At 36.0% G+C, this 12,882-nt stretch overlaps 1 long non-coding RNA gene across 1 annotated transcript in view; it reads right to left on the bottom strand.

Annotated features, from left to right (window-relative positions):
- Positions 1-7,526: 7,526 nt before the first annotated feature.
- Positions 7,527-12,882, bottom strand: part of LOC135202467 (uncharacterized) — a 311,171-nt gene continuing 305,815 nt past the window's right edge. Inside the window, exons 3-4 of the long non-coding RNA XR_010311748.1 lie at positions 11,071-11,236; positions 7,527-7,863 (exon numbers count right to left, since the gene is read on the bottom strand). This is a non-coding gene — a long non-coding RNA (uncharacterized LOC135202467). The remainder of the gene's footprint in view (positions 7,864-11,070; positions 11,237-12,882) is intronic.

Genomic DNA, 12,882 nt, shown 5'->3' with positions numbered 1-12,882 from the left:
GTATTTGTTTGTATGGTGTTTGCACGTTGCATGGAACCAATGGTTATTCAGCAACGGGACCAACGGCTTCACGTGACTTCCGAACCACGTCGAGTGAACTTCCATCACCAGAGATACACATCTCTCACCCCTCAATGGAATGCCCGAGGATAGAACTCGCGGCCACCGAGGTGGCATGCCAACACCATACCCACCACGCCACTGAGGCACTCATGACCATATTGTAGCTGCAGCTAAATGACCATATTGTAGCTGTAGTTAGTGTGCACTCACAAACGAGCCTCCTTTGGGAGCACTGAAATCCATACAACAACAGTCATGTGTGATGTGTGGGTCAGGGAGATTCTCTAAAAGAATTTCACTTACAATGAGATTCAGGGCTTCTGTAACACGGTTTTTTGGCAATAACTTTTTATCTATGCATTTCATAGATATAACGCTTATTCAGAATACACATTATATCTACATATAAATTTTGACTGTATTCTGCATTAAGTAGGTTGAATAAATTTGGTACTTATAACGTAAAAGTGACTTTTTTTTGACGAGGGGCCGAAGCTTACTCAGAGATAAGGTTTCGAACGCACTCGTTACGTAACTTATGACAACATTTCTTCCCTCTTCTCGATGGATGATTGGCTATACGTAACGAAGGCTATACCTCTGGCAACAATGACAAAAATTTAAATACAAGCAAAGCAGTACACCTTTATGAACTCTGAATCCTCTCCACTGATAATTGTCATAATGAACAAACCAACAAAATATGTTAATAAATACAAAAACACTTCGATTATTAGTCTAACTCCCAAAATAAGTGTCCTAAGAAATTATAATCTACCTTATAGGTCACAATCGGATTGACAAGATGTAGGGAATAGTTGGTAATTTTCAAAGACATGGCAGACAAGCTTGATTTGATAACTGCTGTATCCAATGTCAAGTAATTTTTATTTATCGGCTATCTACTATTTAACTAAAAAAAAAAAAAAAAAAAAAAAAAAAAAAAAAAAAAAAAAAAAAAAAAAAAAAAAAAAAAAGACGGTACCATATTTTGGCTTTAAACCTTCACCAATAATCATCGACAGAATGATGACTTCATGAGGCTCCACCCACTTTGGCCTCGTTATAATTCAGGATAACAATGAAGGCTATCATGGACATTGTTGTATTAGAAAATCTAACTTCTGGCTATAAAAACTCATTTCTCGAGTAGTTGTAAGAAGTGCTAAATGATCCTCAGGGATCCCAGCAGTTGGCCTAAACGTTTAATTCATGTATATTGCTGCTATTACTAATTTTGCGGCACTACTGCTACAGTAGTATTACTACGCTAGCACAGATACCCCACCCACATCTATGTATCGTTTCGCCATTCATAAAGTCTTTATATCCAACATGGTCGTACAGACTAAAGAAGAAGAAAAAAATTATATCGGATGATCCGTTGGTCTGCTGGAGATTTTAGCATACAGTAGCTTGTATTTACTTTGGATAAAAATCTTATTTTAACAAAAATAGTTATATAAAGACTGTTTACATACAATCTCTCTCTTTCTCTCTCTCTCTTGGTGGCATAGTGAATAGTTAATGGAAATGTTCAAAATCCTGAATGACATTACAAGTATTATAATCACGTTACGCTAAATACAAATCAGACCATAAACATTGGATTTAAACTAGAAACTGAATAATTACCTATTCAGGCTATAGTAAGTATGGCCACAGACTTTCTCTTGACTGTATAAAGTTGCAAGTCGTAAGACAAATGCAGTTTTGCAACCACGGGGACAATTCCAAATCCTGTTAGCCATTCTTGACTACTATGGGTTTCAGAGCCGATGGAATAAGGTGAATGGGTTTCTGTCTGGTGGATGGGTAGGCAACATTTCGTAAAACGATGTTTACCTTGCTTACGTAATGAATGTTTTTCGACTCTGGCTCACAATCATTGGCCATGGCATCCTAGATCATTTTTACTCTATAAAAATTAAAACTATCGGGTTTAGGTTATTGATAATGCTGACAAAATTTGTGTGTAGTTGTAAAATATACCGATGCTTTGATAAGGAGCAAAATCCAAAAAACCGTGTTACAGAGGCCCTGAATTTCATAGTAGGTAATACGTGTTTTAGCAACGCAGTTTTTTTCTGTACTTATGAAAATTATCAACAAGAAATATAGTTAAGTGCCCAATCTCTTAACACGCTTGATAAACAATACTGAAATATAAACAATAAGTATGACACATGTATATTGTCACTTCAAAATACTTCATAATGATCCAAGTTATCGACTCGGAGCCACTCCTTTTGTCAACAAACTAGGTGTTTCAGCAATCTCCTGAACAATCAATTAGTATTTCTTTTGAAAAATAAATGAACTATTGACGACACCATCCCCCACTGTTATCAGTGTTACAGTTTCGCTTGGAGTTGACCTCACTGAATACACGCACAAGTAATAACAGCGTTGTATCTCGTTAGTCAACCGTTTTTAACAAATAAGAATCTGGGGCAAAAAAATTCATCAACTTGCAGAAAATAACTGGACCGCATGAAACAGTACAGCTGACATCATATCAGTTCTAAATTCTGAAATAGCGATGTTATTTTAGAGGACAATGATTCGACAGTGAAACCGAATTACATTCCTTCGGTAAAACACAATCCCTCTCTGGAAACAACTCAAGTATGCACGCTGGATAATTTAGTCATAAGTGAATGAAAGCAAATTTTTGTGAATAGGTCGTCTGAATTATCAACAGCTAAAAGCAAGAATAATTATTTGAAGTTAATATTAACTGCTGGTCTCTCCCAAATAAAAGAGCAACACAGAGCAATCTAGAAAAGTCAAATATCCATCGACCTAAATTGAGATCAGTAAAAACTGAAGTATCCTAACTGTCTTCTGGGGAAAGATGGAATTCCGAGTGCAATATTTTCTTCTAAGCCTTTTAAAACTTCTAGGGTGCTTCCCAATATCGAGAAGAAAGCACAATGAGAAAATAGAGAAACCTCAACATCAAAATATCAACAATGAAGAAGCTCATTTAAGTAAATGTTTGGTATTGTGGTCTGCTGTTGCCTTCCTGGCTAATGTCGCAGCCACTGTCGATACCTTTCTCTCGCTACAGGAACCATCTGTTTACTACAAGTCTGCACCTACATTCCGAAATACACGCTACACTTACAGAGCTTTCTGTATAGTGACCAGAACTTTGCTCATGGTTAGCCTGTTACAGAACTGCACTGTCCTGAATAGCCTCATGAAGAATGTACACAATGTTAACATTAGAAAACAAAAAGGAATTCGTTTCAAATACATTTTGCTTGCAGTCTACAGCGTAATAATATTTCTGTATCATTCCTACACTTATTACTTTGCATTAACTTCTAGGAAGACCCACCTCACATCAGATAGTCCAGCATTTGTCCAAGTACTACAGTATGCAGTAGGCATACACGAAGAATTACTGAGTACTGTTCTTTACATCTTATTGCACGTAGTGGCACAACTTATAGCCATATCTTACAAGGACATCGCTGTCTCTTTAGATCGAATACAGGAGCAAGCCAGCAAATACAAGCCATCAAAAACTATTCCTAGTGTTAATAACTGGATTTTAAGTAAAACAAATGAATCTGCAAACTATTTACCAAACTCATCTGGAACAAAGTGTCCTGAAAAACTTGAAACTTTTGATGCTCTCAATGAACAATTGATATTCCTCAACAAAAGCCAACATTTGCTGAACAAATACTTTTCTTGGCCGTTGACCTTTCTTCTTCTGAATTCAATTTTCCTCATCATAGGAAGTCTCTTTTACCTCACTGCTGACACGAATCATCCTATACCAAAGGCGTTTACATTTCTCTCCATGTCTGAAGCCATACTGAAATTGTTGATCGTTTGTTTAGCTCCTGACAACGTTTACAATGAGGTAAGCTCCGTGGAAGCTCTTTCTTACCAAATCCTATTGGGAATACTCTACATAGAGGATAACCTGCTTAAACTATAACATGCAGTGTGCAAAATCATGCAATGGTTATCTGTCCGGAATCTTTCCATAAAATGTTATGGTAGACAAGGATATGGCCATTGCAAATGAAATAAAAAGAATTCCATACATTTTGCTCAATCACTTCACAAATTGCATAAAAAATATTGTCGAGATTTTGTTTATGGTTATTGCTTTATTAATGCAAACTATCCAAAAGTCCTAGAACAGCACTGACTTTAAAACTAAAAACAAAACATTTGTTTTGATAGCAATCATTGTCACATGCATGCATCTAGTTTGCACTATAAAGATCACATGTTTTGTTACTCACCATAGAATAACCACAGATTGTATTGGCAGTCTTGTATTACTGCCTGTTGTTGGTAAAGGATTTCAATTGCTAATCAGAGAGTAACAGTTTAGTGCCTATTAGGTTGGGGCATCAAGTGGCTTGAATGTAAATATGGTAAAAAAACTGCAATGGGTATCAGAAGTCCTGTCTTATGTATTGAGTCTTTATTGATTTGTCTAAACGCTTTTATGTAACTGTGGTTAGTGGTTAAATAGAAAAGCATAAGTAAGTAATTTCATTCTCTATACCTACATGATTAATTGTATCAGCAATGATTTGTTACTGACCTTGTGTTTTGTTTGCTTTTCAATTTTCAAGGCTGGTGATATGTTTTTAAAATATTATAGGTATTCCATCTGGAAGGAGTTCCTCGTTGGACGATCGTTTTTCGCACTTGGCTACCGATTCGGTGGTCCGAAGGTCAATTCTCCGCTCTGCCGACCCGGAATCGGAGGAATTTATTTCAGGTGATAGACATTAAATTATCGATATAATGTGGTTCGGATCCCACAATAAGCTGTAGGTCCAGTTGCTAGATGACCAATTGGTTCCTAGCCACGTAAAAATATCTCATCCTTCGGGCCAGCCCTAGGAGAGCTGTTAATCAGCTCAGTGGTCTAGTTAAACTAAGATATACTTAACTTTTCCATCTGGAAGGATTGATTAAATTAGTTAAGTGTTATTTTTTCAGTACCATGGGTGGCGGTACAACATAAAGAGTGAAGTACACACAAAAGAGTAACACTCAAAGAGGTGATCAATTGATGATCATATTGTAGATGCAGTTGGTTGTGCACTCACAAACGACTCTCCTTTGGGAGCACTGAAAGCCATACAACAAGTCATGTGTGATGTGTGAGTCAGGGAGATTCTCTAAAAGAACCTCACTTACGTAATACGAGTTTTAGCAACGCACTTTTTTCTGTACATATCTAAATCATCAACAAGAAATATAGTCAAATGCCCAATCTCTTAACACGTTTGATGAACAATACTGAAATATTAACTCATAATGATTATACCAAATCTATTAAGTTAACGACTTAGAGCCACTCCTTTTGTCAACAAACTTAAGGTCTCAGTAATCTACCGAAGGATCAATTAGAATTTCTTTTGAAAAATAAATGAACTATTGACGACACCATCCCCACTGTTATTAGTGCTTCAGTTCCACTTGTAGTTGACCTCACAGAAAACACGCACACAGAAATAATAGCGTTTTACCTCCTTAGTCAACCGTTTTTAACCAATAAGAATCTGGGGCAAAAAAAAAAAAAATCACCAATTTGTAGAAAATAACTGGATCGCATGATACATTGCACAACTGACTTCATATCGGTTCTAAATTCTGAAATAGTGATGTTATTTTAGAGGACAATGATTCGACAGTGAAACCAAATTACATTCCTGTGGTCAAAGTACAATCCCTCTCTGGAAACAATTCAAGTATGCACGCTGGATAGTTTAGTCATAAGTAAATGAAAACAAATTTTTGTGAATAGGAGGTCTGAATTATCAACCACTAAAAGCAAGAATAATTATTTGAAGTTAATATTGAGAGCTGGTCTCTACCAAATAAAAGAGAAACACAGAGAAATCTTGAAAAGTCAAATATCCATCAAGCTAAATTGTGATAGTAAAAACTGAAGGTAAATGCCTTCTGGGTAAAGATGGAATTTCGAGTGCAATATTTTCTTTTAAGCCTTTTAAAACTTTTAGGGTGCTTCCCAATATCGAGCAAAAAGCATAATAAGAAAATAGAGGAATCCCAACATCAAAATAACAGAGCTGCAGAATCTCATTTCAATAAAAGTTTGGCAGCATGGTCAGTTGTCATCTTTATAGCCAAAGCCACAGCTTCTGTCTATGCTTTTCTCTGGCTTCAGAACCCATCTGCTTATTACCAGTCTTCAACAACATTCCGAGATGTAACCTACATTTACAAAGCTCTTCATATGGTGACCGGAACTTTGCTGATGGTTAGCGTGCTACAGAACTGCACTGTGCTGAATATACTGATGGGCAATTTCCACAATGTAAATATTACAAAACATAAAGGAACCTGTTTCAAATATATTTTCCTTGCAGTCTACATACTAATAATGTTACTATATGATAGCTATGTTTATTACCGTAGATTATGTTCTGAGATGAGCCACTTCACATCAGATTTTCCAGCATTTATTTTGATACTAATCCGGACAACTAACATGCACGAAGAAATTCTGAGTGCTGTTCTTTACACGTTGTTTTATGTAGTGGCACAACTTATAGCCATATCTTACAAGAAAATCACCGTATCTTTAGAACGAATACAAGAGCAAGCAAGCAAACTCCTGCCACCCCAAACCAACCCTAGTGTTAATAAGTGGATTACAATTGAAATACATGAATCTGAAAACTACTTACCAATCTCATCTGGAACAAAGTGCCCTGAAAAACCTGAAACTCTTGATGCTCTCAGTGAACACTTGATGCTCCTCAACAAAAGCCAACATTTGTTGAACAAGTACTTTTCTTGGCCTTTGATCTTTATCTTTGTGAATTCAATTTTTCTCATCATAGGAAGACTCTTTTATCTCACCGCTGACATGAACCATTACGTACCAAAAGCGTTCACATATCTCTCCATCTCTAATGCCATACTAAGATTGCTGATCGTTTGTGTAGCCCCTGACAATGTTTACAAAGAGGTAAGCTCCGTGAAAGTTCTTTCTTATTAAACTCTGTTGGGAATACTCTATGCATAAAGGATAAATTGTTTAAAATCTCTCATACAGTGTGCAAACACATGCAAAGGCCATGATGAGAGGCACTGCACTTGCTGGAATCTGTCAAGACTCTTTGCATCAAATTTTATGACTGACAGGGGTATGGTCATTACTAATGAAACCAAATTAATTCCACAAATTTTGTTCTATCACTTCACAAATTGGACAAACAACATTGTTGGGGTGACTTTGCATTTCGTTATTCCTTCATAAATGCAAACTAAGCAAAAAGTACAAGAATAATAAATATCCTTGTAAATTAAAGTCCTCAAACAACCTTGACTTTAAATTATAAATAGATTTTTACATCTGGAGTAAATAACAATATGCTATTTCTTTTTATCATCATCATATGCAGCGTCGAGTTTGTAGTCGTTTGTATTATCAAGATCTCCCTGTCTATCTCTCCATTTTTTTTCATTCGTGGAAATGTGGGAAGCTTCTGTGTTTTGCTACACACCACAATATAACCAAATAACCACATAGTTGTTTTGGTAGTCCTGTATTACGAACTGTTGTTATATGGATTTTGGTGTTTCCAAAGGAGGCTTGTCTATGCATACACACTAACCGACAGCTAACTGATCAGCTCCTTAGATGAGTTATTTGATTGTATTTTACGCTATGCAATGGTTCTTTCACGGGGGTTGATAATGAAAAAAATACTTCACTTCATTTATCAACCCTTCCAGATGGATCAGCCATATCTCTTAAAAATTTGTCACTAACCTTGAAAACTGAAAAGCAAACAAGACACAAGGTCAGTAGTGAAACACTGTTGAAAAAAATAATCATATAGAAAAAGAGAATGAAATTACTTAACTATGCTTCTCCATTTAACCACTAACCACAATTACACAAAAGCGTCTAGGCAAATCAGTAAAGACTCAATACATTTGAGTGAACCTCTGATGTACATTGCAATTTTTTTTTTACCACATTATTAAATTGGTATAGGGTACCGTTTTCTTTTACTGACAAATGTGACACAATCTTTTGCAGTTAGGGTTGAAGTACATTCTTGGAGCAAAATATACTTCTTTAACTTACCTTTACCTTTCATCTAAATGACAATGCTACTGAGTATTTTGTTCATCCTGCGTGGTACAAGTGTATATTATCTGATGATATATTGGTCCCTGATACTTGTGACATGCGAATTTGCTACTTCGATATTAATAACTTTCCATATAGAAAATAATCTCAGGTTTCAATCAAATTGCTACTAAAGCATGGCAGTCGGAATAATCAATTGCTAAATAGTGGTATACAAGAGGTGCTTGTAACATTCCCATAGCCCAGACAAAATAAACGGCAAAATATCAACACTTCGTCCACCAGATAAAGCAGCCTTGACATAAGAAAGCAGAGAATGACGCTGAACACCTTTACCACTGAACCACAAGATCCTCTTTGTGGTCATTATTAATTTCACTTTTCAAAACTATATGATGTATACCATATAATATACCTCCTCAAAACAACAGCCAATGCAGATTTGATAACAATTTCTTCCTCTTGTAAGACGGCAAGCTTTACCAAAATGTTGTACTCTAAACTAAAAGTGCTGCTATCATTGGTTCTCTAAACTGTTGCAATTCCACAAGGTCGAAACCTGTCAGGTTAGCAAGTAAGCTTACCTTCTAAAGCGCAAATGACCTAATGATAACTGATCTGCAGGCATTTCCAGCACTGCTCTATTCCAGAACGTAGATTGTTTTTCTAATCATAATCTGTCAAGAAGCGATGACAGCCATTCTAATGGCCCCAGGTAACAGATCGAGTTCGTAAAATAAGAAAATAATGAGTACTTTGTAGCATGCGCTAATTAAGCCATATGGAATGGAATGAACTATACATGAGGTCATTCTGCGCTTAAAGATAAAATGGAAGTAGAAAGGAATGTGTAACAGGAGGAAAACCTCAAAGCAGTTGCACTATGAAACAATTGTTAGAAGAGGGTGGAAAGTAAGAAGGAAGAAAGAGAACATGAAAGGAGGCAGAGTAAAAGGTATGAAAGGGGGTGCAAAGGTCCTTTAGTAATACCTACAGTGCACCACATGAGGTGCACTGGCGTTATTACACCCCCTCCCCACCACTTACGGGGATTAAGCCATATGAATACATATTGGATTAATAACATTCAAAAGCCTGTTCCGGTTACACTGCAAATCGCCAAAAATTCAAAATTATTAGTAAAGGATGAAAACTCGCCCTCAATTAACTAAGTAAACCTAGAACACTCCAGCGAATAAACTGATGCACTACTCATCAAAAGCCATCGTTTACCGAAGCAAACGAGCAATGGCGACAGAGACGAGGTGATAATCCCTTGAAATAATTGACATCAGGATCAATAAAGCAAGCATTTTCATTCCTAGGTCAGCGATTACTGATAAACATTAGTATGCCGCGCATGAAGTTCAATTTTACAACTACATGATTTTCTCAAATTAAAACAGAACTGTTCTCACATGATTCCGTAATGAAAACAGCATTGTACTCAGACACAGAAAGACGACGACAAATAGAAGGCAAAACTTTGATAACCGAAGATAGATTTTAAACATACTAAATATTTTGATTACTGTATTGAAAAGAGGTTTCCCTTTTTTTGTTATACTGAAGATGGCAGTGCAGTCGAGACTGTCAGTGGAGATGATCCTCCAAACTAATAAAATTCACTTTGTTTAAGATTTGTTCCTAAAAGTGTATTCGATTCTGAAGGGTATTTGCATCTTATTATTGAGAGTATGAAATCGGTTTTTTTTAAAGTTAGTTACAAAACTATTATAAAAACGCCACTGGTTAGTACTTACAGCACGGCCCATTTAAGTTGAAAAAATAAAAAACACAAACACACAAGCAAGGAAGAAGGTAAATTTGTATTCACCTTCATCCTAACGGCTGGGACTTTAAGACAGATTACATGTACAGCATTGTGAAAACAAACAATGCTGGTAATCTGCTGTCTGTGCCTCTTAATCAGCCAGATCCCCACTAAAGGGTAACACACCAGGCCAAGCGAATCGAGACAAATCTCTTTCCCCATATATTCCAGCCTACTACAACTTATCTTTATCCGATGATTTCTATAAGGACACCAAAGGTTCACCCAATGAAATTATCGTTACTTCAATGGATGTGGAATCTCTCTCTATTAACATTTCTATTGATAAAACCATCACTATTATGATGGACTCGTATCTACACAGATTCTACACCAGGAACAAATGTATACGTCCATGGGATCAGTCTTGGGTGTTTTCTTCGCAAATTCTTATATGGGAGCAATCCAGGAACGTAATGTCTCTGGTATCCAGAAGCTCTTATATATGCGAGCTAAACTGAGGTCAGTATGTTAAGGGCAGCATGGCAGAGATAGTTAATAACCTATAATACATTTTTTTTATTTTTAGTGATGTGCGTATGACATACATTTTAGGAAAAACTATTATCAACAGGGACTTGAAAAAAAAATTAGAGGATTAGAAACTACGGTTGATATATGAATGGATCCAAATACTTATATGGGTACAATCCAGGAACGTATTGTCTCCTGTATACAGAAGCTCCCTATGTAAGTGAATACTTTTATCCTTCTCCAGCGATGAATAAATGAATATCGGACATTTAATTGCACACTCAATAAGAGGAAATATTGATTAAGAGCACCATAAAGGACTTATACAAATAGACCTTAGACATTGAAGCAATAACTTTCAATATACGTTTAAAAGAGGGTCTACGTCCAATAATAATAATAATAATAATAATAATAATAATAATAATAATAATAATAATAATAACATAAGAATAATAATAATAATAATAATAATAATAATAATAATAATAATAATAATAAAAATAATAATAATAGCATATTCATAAATCTTTGAAGAGCTCTGCCCAAACCTACTCACAAGAAAAATTTAGTCCCATACTTTCAACTTATGATGCATTCAACTCCGTCCTCTTCTCCCTGTGTTGTCTCCTCTCAAACCTCTGTATTGTTGGCTGGTAACTAGCTGTTTTCTGCTCACCTCAATAAGTAATGTGCAATAAGCAATGAAGGACCTAAAAAGACTGGAGTCTTGTAGACATTTGTGCCTGTTAATATAAATAAACACAGGTGCAAGTTGTGATGATAGGCAAGATAAAAAAAATGGGAATAATCGTAATATGAAAAAAAAAAAAAAAAAAAAAAAAAAAAAAAAAGACGTTTGAAAAAGTGGAACTGAATAAAACGAGGGATACAGACGTTGTCTTATTCCTAAAATATATGTGATGTGTGTCAGGAAGATTCTCTAAAAGAATTACACTAATGTAATATCAGTTTTAGCAATGCAGTCTTTCAGCTTCCTGAAAAGAAAATTATTGATTCAGCTTTGTCTGTCTGTCCGCACTTTTTCTGTCGGCCCTCAGATCTTTAAAACAACTAAGACTAGAGGGCTGCAAATTTGCATGTTGATCATCCACCCTCCAATCATCAAACACAACAAATTTCAGTCCTCTAGCCTCAGCAGTTCTTATTTTTATTTAAGGTTAAAGTTTCACATAATCGTATGTCTGGCAACAATATACGCCATGCCACTACTGGGGCGTGGTTAAAGTTTCATGGGTCGCGGCTCATACAGCATTATACCGAGACCACCCGGGGCTTTGATTATACGATATACAGAAAGCTCGACTGCGCCGATGTCACTTGTTTCTCTATGCAAATGAAAATGATCAACAAGAAATACAGACAAATACCAAATCTCTTAACAATATTGATAGACAATACTAAATGTACACATTAAGTATAAAGTAAGTATATTCTCCCATTATTTTATAATGATAAATACCAAATCTATTGATCCAGGTTAACGACTCAGAGCCACTCCTGTCAAGCTTGGGATAACAAGGGTCTGTTTTGTGAGCACACTACATGTCTCATCAGTGTACCAAGAGATCAATCAGAGGCTCTTTTGAAAAATAAATGAACTACTGACGACATCATCCTCCTCTGTTATCAATGTCCCCGTTCCACTTGTAGTTGACCTCGCAGCATAAACGCACACAGCAATAACAGCGTTAATCTACGTTAGTCAATCGTTTTTAAAAGTGAAATTCTAGAGCGAAATATCATCAACTTGTAGAAAAAGACTGGAACACGTGAAACATTGCGCAACTGACTTCAAAACTGTTCATAATTCCGAAGTAGTGATGTCATTTGAGAGTACAATGCTTCGACAGTGAAACCAAATTACATTCCTTCGGTCAAAATCCAATCCCTCTCTGGAAACAATTCAAGTATGCACGCTGGATAATTTAGCAATAAGTCAAAGAATGCAAATTTTTGCGAATAGGAAGACTGAACTATTGACCCCTCAAGCCAAGAACAATCTGTAGAAGTTAGTATTGACTGCTGTTCTCTGCTAAATAAAAGAAAACTCAAGAGAAATCTAAAAAAGTCAAATATCCATCAAGCTTTATTGTGATCGGTTAAAAACTGAAGGGTCTTGACTGTCTTCTACGGAAAGATGAACTTCCAAGCGCAGTATTTTCTTCTAAGCCTTTTAAAACTTTTAGGGTGCTTCCCAATATCGAGCAAAAAGCCTAATAAGAAAATAGAGGAATACCAACATCAAAATAAGAGCGCTGCAGAATCTCATTTCAATAAAAGTTTGGCAGCGTGGTCAGCTGTCATCTTCATAGTTAAAGCCACGGCTGCTGTATATGCTTTTCTCTGGCTTCAGAACCCATCTGCTTAT

The sequence above is a fragment of the Macrobrachium nipponense genome, chromosome 30 (genome assembly GCF_015104395.2).
Source record: "Macrobrachium nipponense isolate FS-2020 chromosome 30, ASM1510439v2, whole genome shotgun sequence".
Classification (NCBI taxonomy): Eukaryota; Metazoa; Arthropoda; class Malacostraca; order Decapoda; family Palaemonidae; genus Macrobrachium; species Macrobrachium nipponense.
Note: the sequence above shows the minus strand (reverse complement) of the source record. Positions and strands in the feature narration are given on the sequence as shown.